This window comes from Schistocerca nitens, chromosome 10 (genome assembly GCF_023898315.1).
Source record: "Schistocerca nitens isolate TAMUIC-IGC-003100 chromosome 10, iqSchNite1.1, whole genome shotgun sequence".
NCBI lineage: Eukaryota > Metazoa > Arthropoda > Insecta > Orthoptera > Acrididae > Schistocerca > Schistocerca nitens.
In genome coordinates, this window is record NC_064623.1 from 172,654,991 (window position 1) to 172,681,502 (window position 26,512).

Genomic DNA, 26,512 nt, shown 5'->3' on the forward strand with positions numbered 1-26,512 from the left:
CTTCCCTCACCGAATGAGCCTTCTGCGGCAATTGCGACCTATGCTACCGACCTAGACTCGCTTTTTAAAGACATATGCCACAGCAAATGATACTTCCTAACACGTTATTCGCAGTTGTTCCTTGTGGGTTCCAAATTTCGCTGTCATTTTCAAGGATCTTGATGATTCCGACTGTTGTCGCAATGTGTGAGTGATACAAGGAGGTCGCCGTAGTACTATTTATGTTTCAGAAATAATTAACAAGTGGTATATGCAACGCAGAGCCCTCGTGAGCCACAAAATATCTCGTCGGCTGTGACATTAGAATGTAATAGCTCTCTTTAGCCTTCTAAGAATTGAACCTAGGTTAACATTTCTCCACTAGTTGGAGAAATGTGGGCCTCCTCCTCCCCTTACAGCCCTCCTTCCCTCACCGAATGAGCCTTCTGCGGCAATTGCGACCTATGCTACCGACCTAGACTCGCTTTTTAAAGACATATGCCACAGCAAATGATACTTCCTAACACGTTATTCGCAGTTGTTCCTTGTGGGTTCCAAATTTCGCTGTCATTTTCAAGGATCTTGATGATTCCGACTGTTGTCGCAATGTGTGAGTGATACAAGGAGGTCGCCGTAGTACTATTTATGTTCCAGAAATAATTAACAAGTGGTATATGCAACGCAGAGCCCTCGTGAGCCACAAAATATCTCGTCGGCTGTGACATTAGAATGTAATAGCTCTCTTTAGCCTTCTAAGAATTGAACCTAGGTTAACATTTCTCCACTAGTTGGAGAAATGTGGGCCTCCTCCTCCCCTTACAGCCCTCCTTCCCTCACCGAATGAGCCTTCTGCGGCAATTGCGACCTATGCTACCGACCTAGACTCGCTTTTTAAAGACATATGCCACAGCAAATGATACTTCCTAACACGTTATTCGCAGTTGTTCCTTGTGGGTTCCAAATTTCGCTGTCATTTTCAAGGATCTTGATGATTCCGACTGTTGTCGCAATGTGTGAGTGATACAAGGAGGTCGCCGTAGTACTATATATGTTTCAGAAATATTTAACAGGTGGTATATGCAACGCAGAGCCCTCGTGAGCCACAAAATGTCTCGTCGGCTGTGACATTAGAATGTAATAGCTCTCTTTAGCCTTCTAAGAATTGAACCTAGGTTAACATTTCTCCACTAGTTGGAGAAATGTGGGCCTCCTCCTCCCCTTACAGCCCTCCTTCCCTCACCGAATGAGCCTTCTGCGGCAATTGCGACCTATGCTACCGACCTAGACTCGCTTTTTAAAGACATATGCCACAGCAAATGATACTTCCTAACACGTTATTCGCAGTTGTTCCTTGTGGGTTCCAAATTTCGCTGTCATTTTCAAGGATCTAGATGATTCCGACTGTTGTCGCAATGTGTGAGTGATACAAGGAGGTCGCCGTAGTACTATTTATGTTTCAGAAATAATTAACAAGTGGTATATGCAACGCAGAGCCCTCGTGAGCTACAAAATATCTCGTCGGCTGTGACATTAGAATGTAATAGCTCTCTTTAGCCTTCTAAGAATTGAACCTAGGTTAACATTTCTCCACTAGTTGGAGAAATGTGGGCCTCCTCCTCCCCTTACAGCCCTCCTTCCCTCACCGAATGAGCCTTCTGCGGCAATTGCGACCTATGCTACCGACCTAGACTCGCTTTTTAAAGACATATGCCACAGCAAATGATACTTCCTAACACGTTATTCGCAGTTGTTCCTTGTGGGTTCCAAATTTCGCTGTCATTTTCAAGGATCTTGATGATTCCGACTGTTGTCGCAATGTGTGAGTGATACAAGGAGGTCGCCGTAGTACTATTTATGTTTCAGAAATATTTAACAGGTGGTATATGCAACGCAGAGCCCTCGTGAGCCACAAAATATCTCGTCGGCTGTGACATTAGAATGTAATAGCTCTCTTTAGCCTTCTAAGAATTGAACCTAGGTTAACATTTCTCCACTAGTTGGAGAAATGTGGGCCTCCTCCTCCCCTTACAGCCCTCCTTCCCTAACCGAATGAGCCTTCTGCGGCAATTGCGACCTATGCTACCGACCTAGACTCGCTTTTTAAAGACATATGCCACAGCAAATGATACTTCCTAACACGTTATTCGCAGTTGTTCCTTGTGGGTTCCAAATTTCGCTGTCATTTTCAAGGATCTTGATGATTCCGACTGTTGTCGCAATGTGTGAGTGATACAAGGAGGTCGCCGTAGTACTATTTATGTTTCAGAAATAATTAACAAGTGGTATATGCAACGCAGAGCCCTCGTGAGCCACAAAATATCTCGTCGGCTGTGACATTAGAATGTAATAGCTCTCTTTAGCCTTCTAAGAATTGAACCTAGGTTAACATTTCTCCACTAGTTGGAGAAATGTGGGCCTCCTCCTCCCCTTACAGCCCTCCTTCCCTCACCGAATGAGCCTTCTGCGGCAATTGCGACCTATGCTACCGACCTAGACTCGCTTTTTAAAGACATATGCCACAGCAAATGATACTTCCTAACACGTTATTCGCAGTTGTTCCTTGTGGGTTCCAAATTTCGCTGTCATTTTCAAGGATCTTGATGATTCCGACTGTTGTCGCAATGTGTGAGTGATACAAGGAGGTCGCCGTAGTACTATTTATGTTTCAGAAATAATTAACAAGTGGTATATGCAACGCAGAGCCCTCGTGAGCCACAAAATATCTCGTCGGCTGTGACATTAGAATGTAATAGCTCTATTTAGCCTTCTAAGAATTGAACCTAGGTTAACATTTCTCCACTAGTTGGAGAAATGTGGGCCTCCTCCTCCCCTTACAGCCCTCCTTCGCTCACCGAATGAGCCTTCTGCGGCAATTGCGACCTATGCTACCGACCTAGACTCGCTTTTTAAAGACATATGCCACAGCAAATGATACTTCCTAACACGTTATTCGCAGTTGTTCCTTGTGGGTTCCAAATTTCGCTGTCATTTTCAAGGATCTTGATGATTCCGACTGTTGTCGCAATGTGTGAGTGATACAAGGAGGTCGCCGTAGTACTATTTATGTTTCAGAAATATTTAACAGGTGGTATATGCAACGCAGAGCCCTCGTGAGCCACAAAATATCTCGTCGGCTGTGACATTAGAATGTAATAGCTCTCTTTAGCCTTCTAAGAATTGAACCTAGGTTAACATTTCTCCACTAGTTGGAGAAATGTGGGCCTCCTCCTCCCCTTACAGCCCTCCTTCCCTCACCGAATGAGCCTTCTGCGGCAATTGCGACCTATGCTTCCGACCTAGACGCGCTTTTCAAAGACATATGCCACAGCAAATGATACTTCCTAACACGTTATTCGCAGTTGATCCTTGTGGGTTCCAAATTTCGCTGTCAGTTTCAAGGATCTTGATGATTCCGACTGTTGTCGCAATGTGTGAGTGATACAAGGAGGTCGCCGTAGTACTATTTATGTTTCAGAAATAATTAACAAGTGGTATATGCAACGCAGAGCCCTCGTGAGCCACAAAATGTCTCGTCGGCTGTGACATTAGAATGTAATAGCTCTCTTTAGCCTTCTAAGAATTGAACCTAGGTAACACATTTCTCCACTAGTTGGAGAAATGTGGGCCTCCTCCTCCCCTTACAGCCCTCCTTCCCTCACCGAATGAGCCTTCTGCGGCAATTGCGACCTATGCTACCGACCTAGACTCGCTTTTTAAAGACATATGCCACAGCAAATGATACTTCCTAACACGTTATTCGCAGTTGTTCCTTGTGGGTTCCAAATTTCGCTGTTATTTTGAAGGATCTTGATGATTCCGACTGTTGTCGCAATGTGTGAGTGATACAAGGAGGTCGCCGTAGTACTATTTATGTTTCAGAAATAATTAACAAGTGGTATATGCAACGCAGAGCCCTCGTGAGCCACAAAATGTCTCGTCGGCTGTGACATTAGAATGTAATAGCTCTCTTTAGCCTTCTAAGAATTGAACCTAGGTTAACATTTCTCCACTAGTTGGAGAAATGTGGGCCTCCTCCTCCCCTTACAGCCCTCCTTCCCTCACCGAATGAGCCTTCTGCGGCAATTGCGACCTATGCTACCGACCTAGACTCGCTTTTTAAAGACATATGCCACAGCAAATGATACTTCCTAACACGTTATTCGCAGTTGTTCCTTGTGGGTTCCAAATTTCGCTGTCATTTTCAAGGATCTTGATGATTCCGACTGTTGTCGCAATGTGTGAGTGATACAAGGAGGTCGCCGTAGTACTATTTATGTTTCAGAAATATTTAACAAGTGGTATATGCAACGCAGAGCCCTCGTGAGCCACAAAATGTCTCGTCGGCTGTGACATTAGAATGTAATAGCTCTCTTTAGCCTTCTAAGAATTGAACCTAGGTTAACATTTCTCCACTAGTTGGAGAAATGTGGGCCTCCTCCTCCCCTTACAGCCCTCCTTCCCTCACCGAATGAGCCTTCTGCGGCAATTGCGACCTATGCTACCGACCTAGACTCGCTTTTTAAAGACATATGCCACAGCAAATGATACTTCCTAACACGTTATTCGCAGTTGTTCCTTGTGGGTTCCAAATTTCGCTGTCATTTTCAAGGATCTTGATGATTCCGACTGTTGTCGCAATGTGTGAGTGATACAAGGAGGTCACCGTAGTACTATTTATGTTTCAGAAATAATTAACAAGTGGTATATGCAACGCAGAGCCCTCGTGAGCCACAAAATATCTCGTCGGCTGTGACATTAGAATGTAATAGCTCTCTTTAGCCTTCTAAGAATTGAACCTAGGTTAACATTTCTCCACTAGTTGGAGAAATGTGGGCCTCCTCCTCCCCTTACAGCCCTCCTTCCCTCACCGAATGAGCCTTCTGCGGCAATTGCGACCTATGCTACCGACCTAGACTCGCTTTTTAAAGACATATGCCACAGCAAATGATACTTCCTAACACGTTATTCGCAGTTGTTCCTTGTGGGTTCCAAATTTCGCTGTTATTTTGAAGGATCTTGATGATTCCGACTGTTGTCGCAATGTGTGAGTGATACAAGGAGGTCGCCGTAGTACTATTTATGTTTCAGAAATATTTAACAGGTGGTATATGCAACGCAGAGCCCTCGTGAGCCACAAAATGTCTCGTCGGCTGTGACATTAGAATGTAATAGCTCTCTTTAGCCTTCTAAGAATTGAACCTAGGTTAACATTTCTCCACTAGTTGGAGAAATGTGGGCCTCCTCCTCCCCTTACAGCCCTCCTTCCCTCACCGAATGAGCCGTCTGCGGCAATTGCGACCTATGCTACCGACCTAGACTCGCTTTTTAAAGACATATGCCACAGCAAATGATACTTCCTAACACGTTATTCGCAGTTGTTCCTTGTGGGTTCCAAATTTCGCTGTCATTTTCAAGGATCTTGATGATTCCGACTGTCGTCGCAATGTGTGAGTGATACAAGGAGGTCGCCGTAGTACTATTTATGTTTCAGAAATAATTAACAAGTGGTATATGCAACGCAGAGCCCTCGTGAGCTACAAAATATCTCGTCGGCTGTGACATTAGAATGTAATAGCTCTCTTTAGCCTTCTAAGAATTGAACCTAGGGTAACATTTCTTCACTAGTTGGAGAAATGTGGGCCTCCTCCTCCCCTTACAGCCCTCCTTCCCTCACCGAATGAGCCTTCTGCGGCAATTGCGACCTATGCTACCGACCTAGACTCGCTTTTTAAAGACATATGCCACAGCAAATGATACTTCCTAACACGTTATTCGCAGTTGTTCCTTGTGGGTTCCAAATTTCGCTGTCATTTTCAAGGATCTTGATGATTCCGACTGTTGTCGCAATGTGTGAGTGATACAAGGAGGTCGCCGTAGTACTATTTATGTTTCAGAAATATTTAACAGGTGGTATATGCAACGCAGAGCCCTCGTGAGCCACAAAATATCTCGTCGGCTGTGACATTAGAATGTAATAGCTCTCTTTAGCCTTCTAAGAATTGAACCTAGGTTAACATTTCTCCACTAGTTGGAGAAATGTGGGCCTCCTCCTCCCCTTACAGCCCTCCTTCCCTCACCGAATGAGCCTTCTGCGGCAATTGCGACCTATGCTACCGACCTAGACTCGCTTTTTAAAGACATATGCCACAGCAAATGATTCTTCCTAACACGTTATTCGCAGTTGTTCCTTGTGGGTTCCAAATTTCGCTGTCATTTTCAAGGATCTTGATGATTCCGACTGTTGTCGCAATGTGTGAGTGATACAAGGAGGTCGCCGTAGTACTATTTATGTTTCAGAAATAATTAACAAGTGGTATATGCAACGCAGAGCCCTCGTGAGCCACAAAATATCTCGTCGGCTGTGACATTAGAATGTAATAGCTCTCTTTAGCCTTCTAAGAATTGAACCTAGGTTAACATTTCTCCACTAGTTGGAGAAATGTGGGCCTCCTCCTCCCCTTACAGCCCTCCTTCCCTCACCGAATGAGCCTTCTGCGGCAATTGCGACCTATGCTACCGACCTAGACTCGCTTTTTAAAGACATATGCCACAGCAAATGATACTTCCTAACACGTTATTCGCAGTTGTTCCTTGTGGGTTCCAAATTTCGCTGTCATTTTCAAGGATCTTGATGATTCCGACTGTTGTCGCAATGTGTGAGTGATACAAGGAGGTCGCCGTAGTACTATTTATGTTTCAGAAATATTTAACAAGTGGTATATGCAACGCAGAGCCCTCGTGAGCCACAAAATGTCTCGTCGGCTGTGACATTAGAATGTAATAGCTCTCTTTAGCCTTCTAAGAATTGAACCTAGGTTAACATTTCTCCACTAGTTGGAGAAATGTGGGCCTCCTCCTCCCCTTACAGCCCTCCTTCCCTCACCGAATGAGCCTTCTGCGGCAATTGCGACCTATGCTACCGACCTAGACTCGCTTTTTAAAGACATATGCCACAGCAAATGATACTTCCTAACACGTTATTCGCAGTTGTTCCTTGTGGGTTCCAAATTTCGCTGTTATTTTGAAGGATCTTGATGATTCCGACTGTTGTCGCAATGTGTGAGTGATACAAGGAGGTCGCCGTAGTACTATTTATGTTTCAGAAATATTTAACAGGTGGTATATGCAACGCAGAGCCCTCGTGAGCCACAAAATGTCTCGTTGGCTGTGACATTAGAATGTAATAGCTCTCTTTAGCCTTCTAAGAATTGAACCTAGGTTAACATTTCTCCACTAGTTGGAGAAATGTGGGCCTCCTCCTCCCCTTACAGCCCTCCTTCCCTCACCGAATGAGCCTTCTGCGGCAATTGCGACCTATGCTACCGACCTAGACTCGCTTTTTCAAGACATATGCCACAGCAAATGATACTTCCTAACACGTTATTCGCAGTTGTTCCTTGTGGGTTCCAAATTTCGCTGTCATTTTCAAGGATCTTGATGATTCCGACTGTTGTCGCAATGTGTGAGTGATACAAGGAGGTCGCCGTAGTACTATTTATGTTTCAGAAATAATTAACAAGTGGTATATGCAACGCAGAGCCCTCGTGAGCCACAAAATATCTCGTCGGCTGTGACATTAGAATGTAATAGCTCTCTTGAGCCTTCTAAGAATTGAACCTAGGTTAACATTTCTCCACTAGTTGGAGAAATGTGGGCCTCCTCCTCCCCTTACAGCCCTCCTTCCCTCACCGAATGAGCCTTCTGCGGCAATTGCGACCTATGCTACCGACCTAGACTCGCTTTTTAAAGACATATGCCACAGCAAATGATACTTCCTAACACGTTATTCGCAGTTGTTCCTTGTGGGTTCCAAATTTCGCTGTCATTTTCAAGGATCTTGATGATTCCGACTGTTGTCGCAATGTGTGAGTGATACAAGGAGGTCGCCGTAGTACTATTTATGTTTCAGAAATATTTAACAGGTGGTATATGCAACGCAGTGCCCTCGTGAGCCACAAAATATCTCGTCGGCTGTGACATTAGAATGTAATAGCTCTCTTTAGCCTTCTAAGAATTGAACCTAGGTTAACATTTCTCCACTAGTTGGAGAAATGTGGGCCTCCTCCTCCCCTTACAGCCCTCCTTCCCTCACCGAATGAGCCTTCTGCGGCAATTGCGACCTATGCTACCGACCTAGACTCGCTTTTTAAAGACATATGCCACAGCAAATGATACTTCCTAACACGTTATTCGCAGTTGTTACTTGTGGGTTCCAAATTTCGCTGTCATTTTCAAGGATCTTGATGATTCCGACTGTTGTCGCAATGTGTGAGTGATACAAGGAGGTCGCCGTAGTACTATTTATGTTTCAGAAATAATTAACAAGTGGTATATGCAACGCAGAGCCCTCGTGAGCCACAAAATATCTCGTCGGCTGTGACATTAGAATGTAATAGCTCTCTTTAGCCTTCTAAGAATTGAACCTAGGTTAACATTTCTCCACTAGTTGGAGAAATGTGGGCCTCCTCCTCCCCTTACAGCCCTCCTTCCCTCACCGAATGAGCCTTCTGCGGCAATTGCGACCTATGCTACCGACCTAGACTCGCTTTTTAAAGACATATGCCACAGCAAATGATACTTCCTAACACGTTATTCGCAGTTGTTCCTTGTGGGTTCCAAATTTCGCTGTTATTTTGAAGGATCTAGATGATTCCGACTGTTGTCGCAATGTGTGAGTGATACAAGGAGGTCGCCGTAGTACTATTTATGTTTCAGAAATAATTAACAAGTGGTATATGCAACGCAGAGCCCTCGTGAGCCACAAAATGTCTCGTCGGCTGTGACATTAGAATGTAATAGCTCTCTTTAGCCTTCTAAGAATTGAACCTAGGTTAACATTTCTCCACTAGTTGGAGAAATGTGGGCCTCCTCCTCCCCTTACAGCCCTCCTTCCCTCACCGAATGAGCCTTCTGCGGCAATTGCGACCTATGCTACCGACCTAGACTCGCTTTTTAAAGACATATGCCACAGCAAATGATACTTCCTAACACGTTATTCGCAGTTGTTCCTTGTGGGTTCCAAATTTCGCTGTCATTTTCAAGGATCTTGATGATTCCGACTGTTGTCGCAATGTGTGAGTGATACAAGGAGGTCGCCGTAGTACTATTTATGTTTCAGAAATAATTAACAAGTGGTATATGCAACGCAGAGCCCTCGTGAGCTACAAAACATCTCGTCGGCTGTGACATTAGAATGTAATAGCTCTCTTTAGCCTTCTAAGAATTGAACCTAGGTTAACATTTCTCCACTAGTTGGAGAAATGTGGGCCTCCTCCTCCCCTTACAGCCCTCCTTCCCTCACCGAATGAGCCTTCTGCGGCAATTGCGACCTATGCTACCGACCTAGACTCGCTTTTTAAAGACATATGCCACAGCAAATGATACTTCCTAACACGTTATTCGCAGTTGTTCCTTGTGGGTTCCAAATTTCGCTGTCATTTTCAAGGATCTTGATGATTCCGACTGTTGTCGCAATGTGTGAGTGATACAAGGAGGTCGCCGTAGTACTATTTATGTTTCAGAAATATTTAACAGGTGGTATATGCAACGCAGAGCCCTCGTGAGCCACAAAATATCTCGTCGGCTGTGACATTAGAATGTAATAGCTCTATTTAGCCTTCTAAGAATTGAACCTAGGTTAACATTTCTCCACTAGTTGGAGAAATGTGGGCCTCCTCCTCCCCTTACAGCCCTCCTTCCCTCACCGAATGAGCCTTCTGCGGCAATTGCGACCTATGCTACCGACCTAGACTCGCTTTTTAAAGACATATGCCACAGCAAATGATACTTCCTAACACGTTATTCGCAGTTGTTCCTTGTGGGTTCCAAATTTCGCTGTCATTTTCAAGGATCTTGATGATTCCGACTGTTGTCGCAATGTGTGAGTGATACAAGGAGGTCGCCGTAGTACTATTTATGTTCCAGAAATAATTAACAAGTGGTATATGCAACGCAGAGCCCTCGTGAGCCACAAAATATCTCGTCGGCTGTGACATTAGAATGTAATAGCTCTCTTTAGCCTTCTAAGAATTGAACCTAGGTTAACATTTCTCCACTAGTTGGAGAAATGTGGGCCTCCTCCTCCCCTTACAGCCCTCCTTCCCTCACCGAATGAGCCTTCTGCGGCAATTGCGACCTATGCTACCGACCTAGACTCACTTTTTAAAGACATATGCCACAGCAAATGATACTTCCTAACACGTTATTCGCAGTTGTTCCTTGTGGGTTCCAAATTTCGCTGTCATTTTCAAGGATCTTGATGATTCCGACTGTTGTCGCAATGTGTGAGTGATACAAGGAGGTCGCCGTAGTACTATTTATGTTTCAGAAATATTTAACAGGTGGTATATGCAACGCAGAGCCCTCGTGAGCCACAAAATATCTCGTCGGCTGTGACATTAGAATGTAATAGCTCTCTTTAGCCTTCTAAGAATTGAACCTAGGTTAACATTTCTCCACTAGTTGGAGAAATGTGGGCCTCCTCCTCCCCTTACAGCCCTCCTTCCCTCACCGAATGAGCCTTCTGCGGCAATTGCGACCTATGCTACCGACCTAGACTCGCTTTTTAAAGACATATGCCACAGCAAATGATACTTCCTAACACGTTATTCGCAGTTGTTCCTTGTGGGTTCCAAATTTCGCTGTCATTTTCAAGGATCTTGATGATTCCGACTGTTGTCGCAATGTGTGAGTGATACAAGGAGGTCGCCGTAGTACTATTTATGTTTCAGAAATAATTAACAAGTGGTATATGCAACGCAGAGCCCTCGTGAGCCACAAAATATCTCGTCGGCTGTGACATTAGAATGTAATAGCTCTCTTTAGCCTTCTAAGAATTGAACCTAGGTTAACATTTCTCCACTAGTTGGAGAAATGTGGGCCTCCTCCTCCCCTTACAGCCCTCCTTCCCTCACCGAATGAGCCTTCTGCGGCAATTGCGACCTATGCTACCGACCTAGACTCGCTTTTTAAAGACATATGCCACAGCAAATGATACTTCCTAACACGTTATTCGCAGTTGTTCCTTGTGGGTTCCAAATTTCGCTGTCATTTTCAAGGATCTTGATGATTCCGACTGTTGTCGCAATGTGTGAGTGATACAAGGAGGTCGCCGTAGTACTATTTATGTTTCAGAAATATTTAACAGGTGGTATATGCAACGCAGAGCCCTCGTGAGCCACAAAATGTCTCGTCGGCTGTGACATTAGAATATAATAGCTCCCTTTAGCCTTCTAAGAATTGAACCTAGGTTAACATTTCTCCACTAGTTGGAGAAATGTGGGCCTCCTCCTCCCCTTACAGCCCTCCTTCCCTCACCGAATGAGCCTTCTGCGGCAATTGCGACCTATGCTACCGACCTAGACTCGCGTTTTAAAGACATATGCCACAGCAAATGATACTTCCTAACACGTTATTCGCAGTTGTTCCTTGTGGGTTCCAAATTTCGCTGTCATTTTCAAGTATCTAGATGATTCCGACTGTTGTCGCAATGTGTGAGTGATACAAGGAGGTCGCCGTAGTACTATTTATGTTTCAGAAATATTTAACAAGTGGTATATGCAACGCAGAGCCCTCGTGAGCCACAAAATGTCTCGTCGGCTGTGACATTAGAATGTAATAGCTCTCTTTAGCCTTCTAAGAATTGAACCTAGGTTAACATTTCTCCACTAGTTGGAGAAATGTGGGCCTCCTCCTCCCCTTACAGCCCTCCTTCCCTCACCGAATGAGCCTTCTGCGGCAATTGCGACCTATGCTACCGACCTAGACTCGCTTTTTAAAGACATATGCCACAGCAAATGATACTTCCTAACACGTTATTCGCAGTTGTTCCTTGTGGGTTCCAAATTTCGCTGTCATTTTCAAGGATCTTGATGATTCCGACTGTTGTCGCAATGTGTGAGTGATACAAGGAGGTCGCCGTAGTACTATTTATGTTTCAGAAATAATTAACAAGTGGTATATGCAACGCAGAGCCCTCGTGAGCCACAAAATATCTCGTCGGCTGTGACATTTGCATGTAATAGCTCTCTTTAGCCTTCTAAGAATTGAACCTAGGTTAACATTTCTCCACTAGTTGGAGAAATGTGGGCCTCCTCCTCCCCTTACAGCCCTCCTTCCCTCACCGAATGAGCCTTCTGCGGCAATTGCGTCCTATGCTACCGACCTAGACTCGCTTTTTAAAGACATATGCCACAGCAAATGATACTTCCTAACACGTTATTCGCAGTTGTTCCTTGTGGGTTCCAAATTTCGCTGTCATTTTCAAGGATCTTGATGATTCCGACTGTCGTCGCAATGTGTGAGTGATACAAGGAGGTCGCCGTAGTACTATTTATGTTTCAGAAATATTTAACAAGTGGTATATGCAACGCAGAGCCCTCGTGAGCCACAAAATGTCTCGTCGGCTGTGACATTAGAATGTAATAGCTCTCTTTAGCCTTCTAAGAATTGAAACTAGGCTAACATTTCTCCACTAGTTGGAGAAATGTGGGCCTCCTCCTCCCCTTACAGCCCTCCTTCCCTCACCGAATGAGCCTTCTGCGGCAATTGCGACCTATGCTACCGACCTAGACTCGCTTTTTAAAGACATATGCCACAGCAAATGATACTTCCTAACACGTTATTCGCAGTTGTTCCTTGTGGGTTCCAAATTTCGCTGTCATTTTGAAGGATCTTGACGATTCCGACTGTTGTCGCAATGTGTGAGTTTTACAAGGAGGTCGCCGTAGTACTATTTATGTTTCAGAAATATTTAACAAGTGGTATATGCAACGCAGAGCCCTCGTGAGCCACAAAATGTCTCGTCGGCTGTGACATTAGAATGTAATAGCTCTCTTTAGCCTTCTAAGAATTGAACCTAGGTTAACATTTCTCCACTAGCTGGAGAAATGTGGGCCTCCTCCTCCCCTTACAGCCCTCCTTCCCTCACCGAATGAGCCTTCTGCGGCAATTGCGACCTATGCTACCGACCTAGACTCGCTTTTCAAAGACATATGCCACAGCAAATGATACTTCCTAACACGTTATTCGCAGTTGTTCCTTGTGGGCTCCAAATTTCGCTGTCATTTTCAAGGATCTTGATGATTCCGACTGTTGTCGCAATGTGTGAGTGATACAAGGAGGTCGCCGTAGTACTATTTATGTTTCAGAAATAATTAACAAGTGGTATATGCAACGCAGAGCCCTCGTGAGCCACAAAATGTCTCGTCGGCTGTGACATTAGAATGTAATAGCTCTCTTTAGCCTTCTAAGAATTGAACCTAGGTTAACATTTCTCCACTAGTTGGAGAAATGTGGGCCTCCTCCTCCCCTTACAGCCCTCCTTCCCTCACCGAATGAGCCTTCTGCGGCAATTGCGACCTATGCTACCGACCTAGACTCGCTTTTTAAAGACATATGCCACAGCAAATGATACTTCCTAACACGTAATTCGCAGTTGTTCCTTGTGGGTTCCAAATTTGGCTGTCATTTTCAAGGATCTTGATGATTCCGACTGTTGTCGCAATGTGTGAGTGATACAAGGAGGTCGCCGTAGTACTATTTATGTTTCAGAAATAATTAACAAGTGGTATATGCAACGCAGAGCCCTCGTGAGCCACAAAATGTCTCGTCGGCTGTGACATTAGAATGTAATAGCTCTCTTTAGCCGTCTAAGAATTGAACCTAGGTTAACATTTCTCCACTAGTTGGAGAAATGTGGGCCTCCTCCTCCCCTTACAGCCCTCCTTCCCTCACCGAATGAGCCTTCTGCGGCAATTGCGACCTATGCTACCGACCTAGACTCGCTTTTCAAAGACATATACCACAGCAAATGATACTTCCTAACACGTTATTCGCAGTTGTTCCTTGTGGGTTCCAAATTTCGCTGTCATTTTCAAGGATCTTGATGATTCCGACTGTTGTCGCAATGTGTGAGTGATACAAGGAGGTCGCCGTAGTACTATTTATGTTTCAGAAATATTTAACAGGTGGTATATGCAACGCAGAGCCCTCGTGAGCCACAAAATGTCTCGTCGGCTGTGACATTAGAATGTAATAGCTCTCTTTAGCCTTCTAAGAATTGAACCTAGGTTAACATTTCTCCACTAGTTGGAGAAATGTGGGCCTCCTCCTCCCCTTACAGCCCTCCTTCCCTCACCGAATGAGCCTTCTGCGGCAATTGCGACCTATGCTACCGACCTAGACTCGCTTTTTAAAGACATATGCCACAGCAAATGATACTTCCTAACACGTTATTCGCAGTTGTTCCTTGTGGGTTCCAAATTTCGCTGTCATTTTCAAGGATCTTGATGATTCCGACTGTTGTCGCAATGTGTGAGTGATACAAGGAGGTCGCCGTAGTACTATTTATGTTTCAGAAATAATTAACAAGTGGTATATGCAACGCAGAGCCCTCGTGAGCCACAAAATGTCTCGTCGGCTGTGACATTAGAATGTAATAGCTCTATTTAGCCTTCTAAGAATTGAACCTAGGTTAACATTTCTCCACTAGTTGGAGAAATGTGGGCCTCCTCCTCCCCTTACAGCCCTCCTTCCCTCACCGAATGAGCCTTCTGCGGCAATTGCGACCTATGCTACCGACCTAGACTCGCTTTTCAAAGACATATGCCACAGCAAATGATACTTCCTAACACGTTATTCGCAGTTGTTCCTTGTGGGTTCCAAATTTCGCTGTCATTTTCAAGGATCTTGATGATTCCGACTGTTGTCGCAATGTGTGAGTGATACAAGGAGGTCGCCGTAGTACTATTTATGTTTCAGAAATAATTAACAAGTGGTATATGCAACGCAGAGCCCTCGTGAGCCACAAAATGTCTCGTCGGCTGTGACATTAGAATGTAATAGCTCTCTTTAGCCTTCTAAGAATTGAACCTAGGTTAACATTTCTCCACTAGTTGGAGAAATGTGGGCCTCCTCCTCCCCTTACAGCCCTCCTTCCCTCACCGAATGAGCCTTCTGCGGCAATTGCGACCTATGCTACCGACCTAGACTCGCTTTTTAAAGACATATGCCACAGCAAATGATACTTCCTAACACGTTATTCGCAGTTGTTCCTTGTGGGTTCCAAATTTCGCTGTCATTTTCAAGGATCTTGATGATTCCGACTGTTGTCGCAATGTGTGAGTGATACAAGGAGGTCGCCGTAGTACTATTTATGTTTCAGAAATATTTAACAGGTGGTATATGCAACGCAGAGCCCTTGTGAGCCAAAAAATGTCTCGTCGGCTGTGACATTAGAATGTAATAGCTCTCTTTAGCCTTCTAAGAATTCAACTTAGGTTAACATTTCTCCACTAGTTGGAGAAATGTGGGCCTCCTCCTCCCCTTACAGCCCTCCTTCCCTCACCGAATGAGCCTTCTGCGGCAATTGCGACCTATGCTACCGACCTAGACTCGCGTTTTAAAGACATATGTCACAGCAAATGATACTTCCTAACACGTTATTCGCAGTTGTTCCTTGTGGGTTCCAAATTTCACTGTCATTTTCAAGTATCTAGATGATTCCGACTGTTGTCGCAATGTGTGAGTGATACAAGGAGGTCGCCGTAGTACTATTTATGTTTAAGAAATATTTAACAAGTGGTATATGCAACGCAGAGCCCTCGTGAGCCACAAAATGTCTCGTCGGCTGTGACATTAGAATGTAATAGCTCTCTTTAGCCTTCTAAGAATTGAACCTAGGTTAACATTTCTCCACTAGTTGGAGAAATGTGGGCCTCCTCCTCCCCTTACAGCCCTCCTTCCCTCACCGAATGAGCCTTCTGCGGCAATTGCGACCTATGCTACCGACCTAGACTCGCTTTTTAAAGACATATGCCACAGCAAATGATACTTCCTAACACGTTATTCGCAGTTGTTCCTTGTGGGTTCCAAATTTCGCTGTCATTTTCAAGGATCTTGATGATTCCGACTGTTGTCGCAATGTGTGAGTGATACAAGGAGGTCGCCGTAGTACTATTTATGTTTCAGAAATAATTAACAAGTGGTATATGCAACGCAGAGCCCTCGTGAGCCACAAAATATCTCGTCGGCTGTGACATTAGCATGTAATAGCTCTCTTTAGCCTTCTAAGAATTGAACCTAGGTTAACATTTCTCCACTAGTTGGAGAAATGTGGGCCTCCTCCTCCCCTTACAGCCCTCCTTCCCTCACCGAATGAGCCTTCTGCGGCAATTGCGTCCTATGCTACCGACCTAGACTCGCTTTTTAAAGACATATGCCACAGCAAATGATACTTCCTAACACGTTATTCGCAGTTGTTCCTTGTGGGTTCCAAATTTCGCTGTCATTTTCAAGGATCTTGATGATTCCGACTGTCGTCGCAATGTGTGAGTGATACAAGGAGGTCGCCGTAGTACTATTTATATTTCAGAAATATTTAACAAGTGGTATATGCAACGCAGAGCCCTCGTGAGCCACAAAATGTCTCGTCGGCTGTGACATTAGAATGTAATAGCTCTCTTTAGCCTTCTAAGAATTGAACCTAGGTTAACATTTCTCCACTAGTTGGAGAAATGTGGGCCTCCTCCTCCCCTTACAGCCCTCCTTCCCTCACCGAATGAGCCTTCTGCGGCAATTGCGACCTATGCTACCGACCTAGACTCGCTTTTTAAAGACATATGCCACAGCAAATGATACTTCCTAACACGTTATTCGCAGTTGTTCCTTGTGGGTTCCAAATTTCGCTGTCATTTTGAAGGATCTTGACGATCCCGACTGTTGTCGCAATGTGTGAGTGATACAAGGAGGTCGCCGTAGTACTATTTATGTTTCAGAAATATTTAACAAGTGGTATATGCAACGCAGAGCCCTCGTGAGCCACAAAATGTCTCGTCGGCTGTGACATTAGAATGTAATAGCTCTCTTTAGCCTTCTAAGAATTGAACCTAGGTTAACATTTCTCCACTAGCTGGAGAAATGTGGGCCTCCTCCTCCCCTTACAGCCCTCCTTCCCTCACCGAATGAGCCTTCTGCGGCAATTGCGACCTATGCTACCGACCTAGACTCGCTTTTCAAAGACATATGCCACAGCAAATGATACTTCCTAACACGTTATTCGCAGTTGTTCCTTGTGGGCTCCAAATTTCGCTGTCATTTTCAAGGATCTTGATGATTCCGACTGTTGTCGCAATGTGTGAGTGATACAAGGAGGTCGCCGTAGTACTATTTATGTTTCAGAAATAATTAACAAGTGGTATATGCAACGCAGAGCCCTCGTGAGCCACAAAATGTCTCGTCGGCTGTGACATTAGAATGTAATAGCTCTCTTTAGCCTTCTAAGAATTGAACCTAGGTTAACATTTCTCCACTAGTTGGAGAAATGTGGGCCTCCTCCTCCCCTTACAGCCCTCCTTCCCTCACCGAATGAGCCTTCTGCGGCAATTGCGACCTATGCTACCGACCTAGACTCGCTTTTTAAAGACATATGCCACAGCAAATGATACTTCCTAACACGTAATTCGCAGTTGTTCCTTGTGGGTTCCAAATTTCGCTGTCATTTTCAAGGATCTTGATGATTCCGACTGTTGTCGCAATGTGTGAGTGATACAAGGAGGTCGCCGTAGTACTATTTATGTTTCAGAAATAATTAACAAGTGGTATATGCAACGCAGAGCCCTCGTGAGCCACAAAATGTCTCGTCGGCTGTGACATTAGAATGTAATAGCTCTCTTTAGCCTTCTAAGAATTGAACCTAGGTTAACATTTCTCCACTAGTTGGAGAAATGTGGGCCTCCTCCTCCCCTTACAGCCCTCCTTCCCTCACCGAATGAGCCTTCTGCGGCAATTGCGACCTATGCTACCGACCTAGACTCGCTTTTCAAAGACATATACCACAGCAAATGATACTTCCTAACACGTTATTCGCAGTTGTTCCTTGTGGGTTCCAAATTTCGCTGTCATTTTCAAGGATCTTGATGATTCCGACTGTTGTCGCAATGTGTGAGTGATACAAGGAGGTCGCCGTAGTACAATTTATGTTTCAGAAATAATTAACAAGTGGTATATGCAACGCAGAGCCCTCGTGAGCCACAAAATGTCTCGTCGGCTGTGACATTAGAATGTAATAGCTCTCTTTAGCCTTCTAAGAATTGAACCTAGGTTAACATTACTCCACTAGTTGGAGAAATGTGGGCCTCCTCCCCCCCTTACAGCCCTCCTTCCCTCACCGAATGAGCCTTCTGCGGCAATTTCGACCTATGCTACCGACCTAGACTCGCTTTTTAAAGACATATGCCACAGCAAATGATACTTCCCAACACGTTATTCGCAGTTGTTCCTTGTGGGTTCCAAATTTCGCTGTCATTTTCAAGGATCTTGATGATTCCGACTGTTGTCGCAATGTGTGAGTGATACAAGGAGGTCGCCGTAGTACTATTTATGTTTCAGAAATATTTAACAAGTGGTATATGCAACGCAGAGCCCTCGTGAGCCACAAAATGTCTCGTCGGCTGTGACATTAGAATGTAATAGCTCTCTTTAGCCTTCTAAGAATTGAACCTAGGTTAACATTTCTCCACTAGTTGGAGAAATGTGGGCCTCCTCCTCCCCTTACAGCCCTCCTTCCCTCACCGAATGAGCCTTCTGCGGCAATTGCGACCTATGCTACCGACCTAGACTCGCTTTTTAAAGACATATGCCACAGCAAATGATACTTCCTAACACGTTATTCGCAGTTATTCCTTGTGGGTTCCAAATTTCGCTGTCATTTTCAAGGATCTTGATGATTCCGACTGTTGTCGCAATGTGTGAGTGATACAAGGAGGTCGCCGTAGTACTATTTATGTTTCAGAAATAATTTACAAGTGGTATATGCAACGCAGAGCCCTCGTGAGCCACAAAATGTCTCGTCGGCTGTGACATTAGAATGTAATAGCTCTATTTAGCCTTCTAAGAATTGAACCTAGGTTAACATTTCTCCACTTGTTGGAGAAATGTGGGCCTCCTCCTCCCCTTACAGCCCTCCTTCCCTCACCGAATGAGCCTTTTGCGGCAATTGCGACCTATGCTACCGACCTAGACTCGCTTTTCAAAGACATATGCCACAGCAAATGATACTTCCTAACACGTTATTCGCAGTTGTTCCTTGTGGGTTCCAAATTTCGCTGTCATTTTCAAGGATCTAGATGATTCCGACTGTTGTCGCAATGTGTGAGTGATACAAGGAGGTCGCCGTAGTACTATTTATGTTTCAGAAATAATTAACAAGTGGTATATGCAACGCAGAGCCCTCGTGAGCCACAAAATGTCTCGTCGGCTGTGACATTAGAATGTAATAGCTCTCTTTAGCCTTCTAAGAATTGAACCTAGGTTAACATTTCTCCACTAGTTGGAGAAATGTGGGCCTCCTCCTCCCCTTACAGCCCTCCTTCCCTCACCGAATGAGCCTTCTGCGGCAATTGCGACCTATGCTACCGACCTAGACTCGCTTTTCAAAGACATATGCCACAGCAAATGATACTTCCTAACACGTTATTCGCAGTTGTTCCTTGTGGGTTCCAAATTTCGCTGTCATTTTCAAGGATCTTGATGATTCCGACTGTTGTCGCAATGTGTGAGTGATACAAGGAGGTCGCCGTAGTACTATTTATGTTTCAGAAATAATTAACAAGTGGTATATGCAACGCAGAGCCCTCGTGAGCCACAAAATGTCTCGTCGGCTGTGACATTAGAATGTAATAGCTCTCTTTAGCCTTCTAAGAATTGAACCTAGGTTAACATTTCTCCACTAGTTGGAGAAATGTGGGCCTCCTCCTCCCCTTACAGCACTCCTTCCCTCACCGAATGAGCCTTCTGCGGCAATTGCGACCTATGCTACCGACCTAGACTCGCTTTTTAAAGACATATGCCACAGCAAATGATACTTCCTAACACGTTATTCGCAGTTGTTCCTTGTGGGTTCCAAATTTCGCTGTCAGTTTCAAGGATCTTGATGATTCCGACTGTTGTCGCAATGTGTGAGTGATACAAGGAGGTCGCCGTAGTACTATTTATGTTTCAGAAATATTTAACAAGTGGTATATGCAACGCAGAGCCCTCGTGAGCCACAAAATGTCTCGTCGGCTGTGTCATTAGAATGTAATAGCTCTCTTTAGCCTTCTAAGAATTGAACCTAGGTTAACATTTCTCCACTAGTTGGAGAAATGTGGGCCTCCTCCTCCCCTTACAGCCCTCCTTCCCTCACCGAATGAGACTTCTGCGGCTATTGCGACCTATGCTACCGACCTAGACTCGCTTTTTAAAGACATATGCCACAGCAAATGATACTTCCTAACACGTTATTCGCAGTTGTTCCTTGTGGGTTCCAAATTTCGCTGTCATTTTCTAGGATCTAGATGATTCCGACTGTTGTCGCAATGTGTGAGTGATACAAGGAGGTCGCCGTAGTACTATTTACGTTTCAGAAATATTTAACAAGTGGTATATGCAACGCAGAGCCCTCGTGAGCCACAAAATGTCTCGTCGGCTGTGACATTAGAATGTAATAGCTCTCTTTAGCCTTCTAAGAATTGAACCTAGGTTAACATTTCTCCACTAGTTGGAGAAATGTGGGCCTCCTCCTCCCCTTACAGCCCTCCTTCCCTCACCGAATGAGCCTTCTGCGGCTATTGCGACCTATGCTACCGACCTAGACTCGCTTTTTAAAGACATATGCCACAGCAAATGATACTTCCTAACACGTTATTCGCAGTTGTTCCTTGTGGGTTCCAAATTTCGCTGTCATTTTCAAGGATCTAGATGATTCCGACTGTTGTCGCAATGTGTGAGTGATACAAGGAGGTCGCCGTAGTACTATTTATGTTTCAGAAATATTTAACAAGTGGTATATGCAACGCAGAGCCCTCGTGAGCCACAAAATGTCTCGTCGGCTGTGACATTAGAATGTAATAGCTCTCTTTAGCCTTCTAAGAATTGAACCTAGGTTAACATTTCTCCACTAGTTGGAGAAATGTGGGCCTCCTCCTCCCCTTACAGCCCTCCTTCCCTCACCGAATGAGCCTTCTGCGGCAATTGCGACCTATGCTACCGACCTAGACTCGCTTTTTAAAGACATATGCCACAGCAAATGATACTTCCTAACACGTTATTCGCAGTTATTCCTTGTGGGTTCCAAATTTCGCTGTCATTTTCAAGGATCTTGATGATTCCGACTGTTGTCGCAATGTGTGAGTGATACAAGGAGGTCGCCGTAGTACTATTTATGTTTCAGAAATAATTAACAAGTGGTATATGCAACGCAGAGCCCTCGTGAGCCACAAAATGTCTCGTCGGCTGTGACATTAGAATGTAATAGCTCTATTTAGCCTTCTAAGAATTGAACCTAGGTTAACATTTCTCCACTAGTTGGAGAAATGTGGGCCTCCTCCTCCCCTTACAGCCCTCCTTCCCTCACCGAATGAGCCTTCTGCGGCAATTGCGACCTATGCTACCGACCTAGACTCGCTTTTCAAAGACATATGCCACAGCAAATGATACTTCCTAACACGTTATTCGCAGTTGTTCCTTGTGGGTTCCAAATTTCGCTGTCATTTTCAAGGATCTTGATGATTCCGACTGTTGTCGCAATGTGTGAGTGATACAAGGAGGTCGCCGTAGTACTATTTATGTTTCAGAAATAATTAACAAGTGGTATATGCAACGCAGAGCCCTCGTGAGCCACAAAATGTCTCGTCGGCTGTGACATTAGAATGTAATAGCTCTCTTTAGCCTTCTAAGAATTGAACCTAGGTTAACATTTCTCCACTAGTTGGAGAAATGTGGGCCCCCTCCTCCCCTTACAGCCCTCCTTCCCTCACCGAATGAGCCTTCTGCGGCAATTGCGACCTATGCTACCGACCTAGACTCGCTTTTCAAAGACATATGCCACAGCAAATGATACTTCCTAACACGTTATTCGCAGTTGTTCCTTGTGGGTTCCAAATTTCGCTGTCATTTTCAAGGATCTTGATGATTCCGACTGTTGTCGCAATGTGTGAGTGATACAAGGAGGTCGCCGTAGTACTATTTATGTTTCAGAAATAATTAACAAGTGGTATATGCAACGCAGAGCCCTCGTGAGCCACAAAATGTCTCGTCGGCTGTGACATTAGAATGTAATAGCTCTCTTTAGCCTTCTAAGAATTGAACCTAGGTTAACATTTCTCCACTAGTTGGAGAAATGTGGGCCTCCTCCTCCCCTTACAGCCCTCCTTCCCTCACCGAATGAGCCTTCTGCGGCAATTGCGACCTATGCTACCGACCTAGACTCGCTTTTTAAAGACATATGCCACAGCAAATGATACTTCCTAACACGTTATTCGCAGTTGTTCCTTGTGGGTTCCAAATTTCGCTGTCATTTTCAAGGATCTTGATGATTCCGACTGTTGTCGCAATGTGTGAGTGATACAAGGAGGTCGCCGTAGTACTATTTATGTTTCAGAAATATTTAACAAGTGGTATATGCAACGCAGAGCCCTCGTGAGCCACAAAATGTCTCGTCGGCTGTGACATTAGAATGTAATAGCTCTCTTTAGCCTTCTAAGAATTGAACCTAGGTTAACATTTCTCCACTAGTTGGAGAAATGTGGGCCTCCTCCTCCCCTTACAGCACTCCTTCCCTCACCGAATGAGCCTTCTGCGGCAATTGCGACCTATGCTACCGACCTAGACTCGCTTTTTAAAACATATGCCACAGCAAATGATACTTCCTAACACGTTATTCGCAGTTGTTCCTTGTGGGTTCCAAATTTCGCTGTCCGTTTCAAGGATCTTGATGATTCCGACTGTTGTCGCAATGTGTGAGTGATACAAGGAGGTCGCCGTAGTACTATTTATGTTTCAGAAATATTTAACAAGTGGTATATGCAACGCAGAGCCCTCGTGAGCCACAAAATGTCTCGTCGGCTGTGACATTAGAATGTAATAGCTCTCTTTAGCCTTCTAAGAATTGAACCTAGGTTAACATTTCTCCACTAGTTGGAGAAATGTGGGCCTCCTCCTCCCCTTACAGCCCTCCTTCCCTCACCGAATGAGACTTCTGCGGCTATTGCGACCTATGCTACCGACCTAGACTCGCTTTTTAAAGACATATGCCACAGCAAATGATACTTCCTAACACGTTATTCGCAGTTGTTCCTTGTGGGTTCCAAATTTCGCTGTCATTTTCTAGGATCTAGATGATTCCGACTGTTGTCGCAATGTGTGAGTGATACAAGGAGGTCGCCGTAGTACTATTTACGTTTCAGAAATATTTAACAAGTGGTATATGCAACGCAGAGCCCTCGTGAGCCACAAAATGTCTCGTCGGCTGTGACATTAGAATGTAATAGCTCTCTTTAGCCTTCTAAGAATTGAACCTAGGTTAACATTTCTCCACTAGTTGGAGAAATGTGCGCCTCCTCCTCCCCTTACAGCCCTCCTTCCCTCACCGAATGAGCCTTCTGCGGCAATTGCGACCTATGCTACCGACCTAGACTCGCTTTTTAAAGACATATGCCACAGCAAATGATACTTCCTAACACGTTATTCGCAGTTGTTCCTTGTGGGTTCCAAATTTCGCTGTCATTTTCAAGGATCTAGATGATTCCGACTGTTGTCGCAATGTGTGAGTGATACACGGAGGTCGCCGTAGTACTATTTATGTTTCAGAAATATTTAACAAGTGGTATATGCAACGCAGAGCCCTCGTGAGCCACAAAATGTCTCGTCGGCTGTGACATTAGAATGTAATAGCTCTCTTTAGCCTTCTAAGAATTGAACCTAGGTTAACATTTCTCCACTAGTTGGAGAAATGTGGGCCTCCTCCTCCCCTTACAGCACTCCTTCCCTCACCGAATGAGCCTTCTGCGGCAATTGCGACCTATGCTACCGACCTAGACTCGCTTTTTAAAACATATGCCACAGCAAATGATACTTCCTAACACGTTATTCGCAGTTGTTCCTTGTGGGTTCCAAATTTCGCTGTCCGTTTCAAGGATCTTGATGATTCCGACTGTTGTCGCAATGTGTGAGTGATACAAGGAGGTCGCCGTAGTACTATTTATGTTTCAGAAATATTTAACAAGTGGTATATGCAACGCAGAGCCCTCGTGAGCCACAAAATGTCTCGTCGGCTGTGACATTAGAATGTAATAGCTCTCTTTAGCCTTCTAAGAATTGAACCTAGGTTAACATTTCTCCACTAGTTGGAGAAATGTGGGCCTCCTCCTCCCCTTACAGCCCTCCTTCCCTCACCGAATGAGACTTCTGCGGCTATTGCGACCTATGCTACCGACCTAGACTCGCTTTTTAAAGACATATGCCACAGCAAATGATACTTCCTAACACGTTATTCGCAGTTGTTCCTTGTGGGTTCCAAATTTCGCTGTCATTTTCTAGGATCTAGATGATTCCGACTGTTGTCGCAATGTGTGAGTGATACAAGGAGGTCGCCGTAGTACTATTTACGTTTCAGAAATATTTAACAAGTGGTATATGCAACGCAGAGCCCTCGTGAGCCACAAAATGTCTCGTCGGCTGTGACATTAGAATGTAATAGCTCTCTTTAGCCTTCTAAGAATTGAACCTAGGTTAACATTTCTCCACTAGTTGGAGAAATGTGCGCCTCCTCCTCCCCTTACAGCCCTCCTTCCCTCACCGAATGAGCCTTCTGCGGCAATTGCGACCTATGCTACCGACCTAGACTCGCTTTTTAAAGACATATGCCACAGCAAATGATACTTCCTAACACGTTATTCGCAGTTGTTCCTTGTGGGTTCCAAATTTCGCTGTCATTTTCAAGGATCTAGATGATTCCGACTGTTGTCGCAATGTGTGAGTGATACAAGGAGGTCGCCGTAGTACTATTTATGTTTCAGAAATATTTAACAAGTGGTATATGCAACGCAGAGCCCTCGTGAGCCACAAAATGTCTCGTCGGCTGTGACATTAGAATGTAATAGCTCTCTTTAGCCTTCTAAGAATTGAACCTAGGTTAACATTTCTCCACTAGTTGGAGAAATGTGGGCCTCCTCCTCCCCTTACAGCCCTCCTTCCCTCACCGAATGAGCCTTCTGCGGCAATTGCGACCTATGCTACCGACCTAGACTCGCTTTTCAAAGACATATGCCACAGCAAATGATACTTCCTAACACGTTATTCGCAGTTGTTCCTTGTGGGTTCCAAATTTCGCTGTCATTTTCAAGGATCTTGATGATTCCGACTGTTGTCGCAATGTGTGAGTGATACAAGGAGGTCGCCGTAGTACTATTTATGTTTCAGAAATAATTAACAAGTGGTATATGCAACGCAGAGCCCTCGTGAGCCACAAAATGTCTCGTCGGCTGTGACATTAGAATGTAATAGCTCTCTTTAGCCTTCTAAGAATTGAATCTAGGTTAACATTTCTCCACTAGTTGGAGAAATGTGGGCCTCCTCCTCCCCTTACAGCCCTCCTTCCCTCACCGAATGAGCCTTCTGCGGCAATTGCGACCTATGCTACCGACCTAGACTCACTTTTCAAAGACATATGCCACAGCAAATGATACTTCCTAACACGTTATTCGCAGTTGTTCCTTGTGGGTTCCAAATTTCGCTGTCATTTTCAAGGATCTTGATGATTCCGACTGTTGTCGCAATGTGTGAGTGATACAAGGAGGTCGCCGTAGTACTATTTATGTTTCAGAAATAATTAACAAGTGGTATATGCAACGCAGAGCCCTCGTGAGCCACAAAATATCTCGTCGGCTGTGACATTTGCATGTAATAGCTCTCTTTAGCCTTCTAAGAATTGAACCTAGGTTAACATTTCTCCACTAGTTGGAGAAATGTGGGCCTCCTCCTCCCCTTACAGCCCTCCTTCCCTCACCGAATGAGCCTTCTGCGGCAACTGCGACCTATGCTACCGACCTAGACTCGCTTTTCAAAGACATATGCCACAGCAAATGATACTTCCTAACACGTTATTCGCAGTTGTTCCTTGTGGGTTCCAAATTTCGCTGTCATTTTCAAGGATCTTGATGATTCCGACTGTTGTCGCAATGTGTGAGTGATACAAGGAGGTCGCCGTAGTACTATTTATGTTTCAGAAATAATTAACAAGTGGTATATGCAACGCAGAGCCCTCGTGAGCCACAAAATGTCTCGTCGGCTGTGACATTAGAATGTAATAGCTCTCTTTAGCCTTCTAAGAATTGAACCTAGGTTAACATTTCTCCACTAGTTGGAGAAATGTGGGCCTCCTCCTCCCCTTACAGCCCTCCTTCCCTCACCGAATGAGCCTTCTGCGGCAATTGCGACCTATGCTACCGACCTAGACTCGCTTTTCAAAGACATATGCCACAGCAAATGATACTTCCTAACACGTTATTCGCAGTTGTTCCTTGTGGGTTCCAAATTTCGCTGTCATTTTCAAGGATCTTGATGATTCCGACTGTTGTCGCAATGTGTGAGTGATACAAGGAGGTCGCCGTAGTACTATTTATGTTTCAGAAATATTTAACAAGTGGTATATGCAACGCAGAGCCCTCGTGAGCCACAAAATGTCTCGTCGGCTGTGACATTAGAATGTAATAGCTCT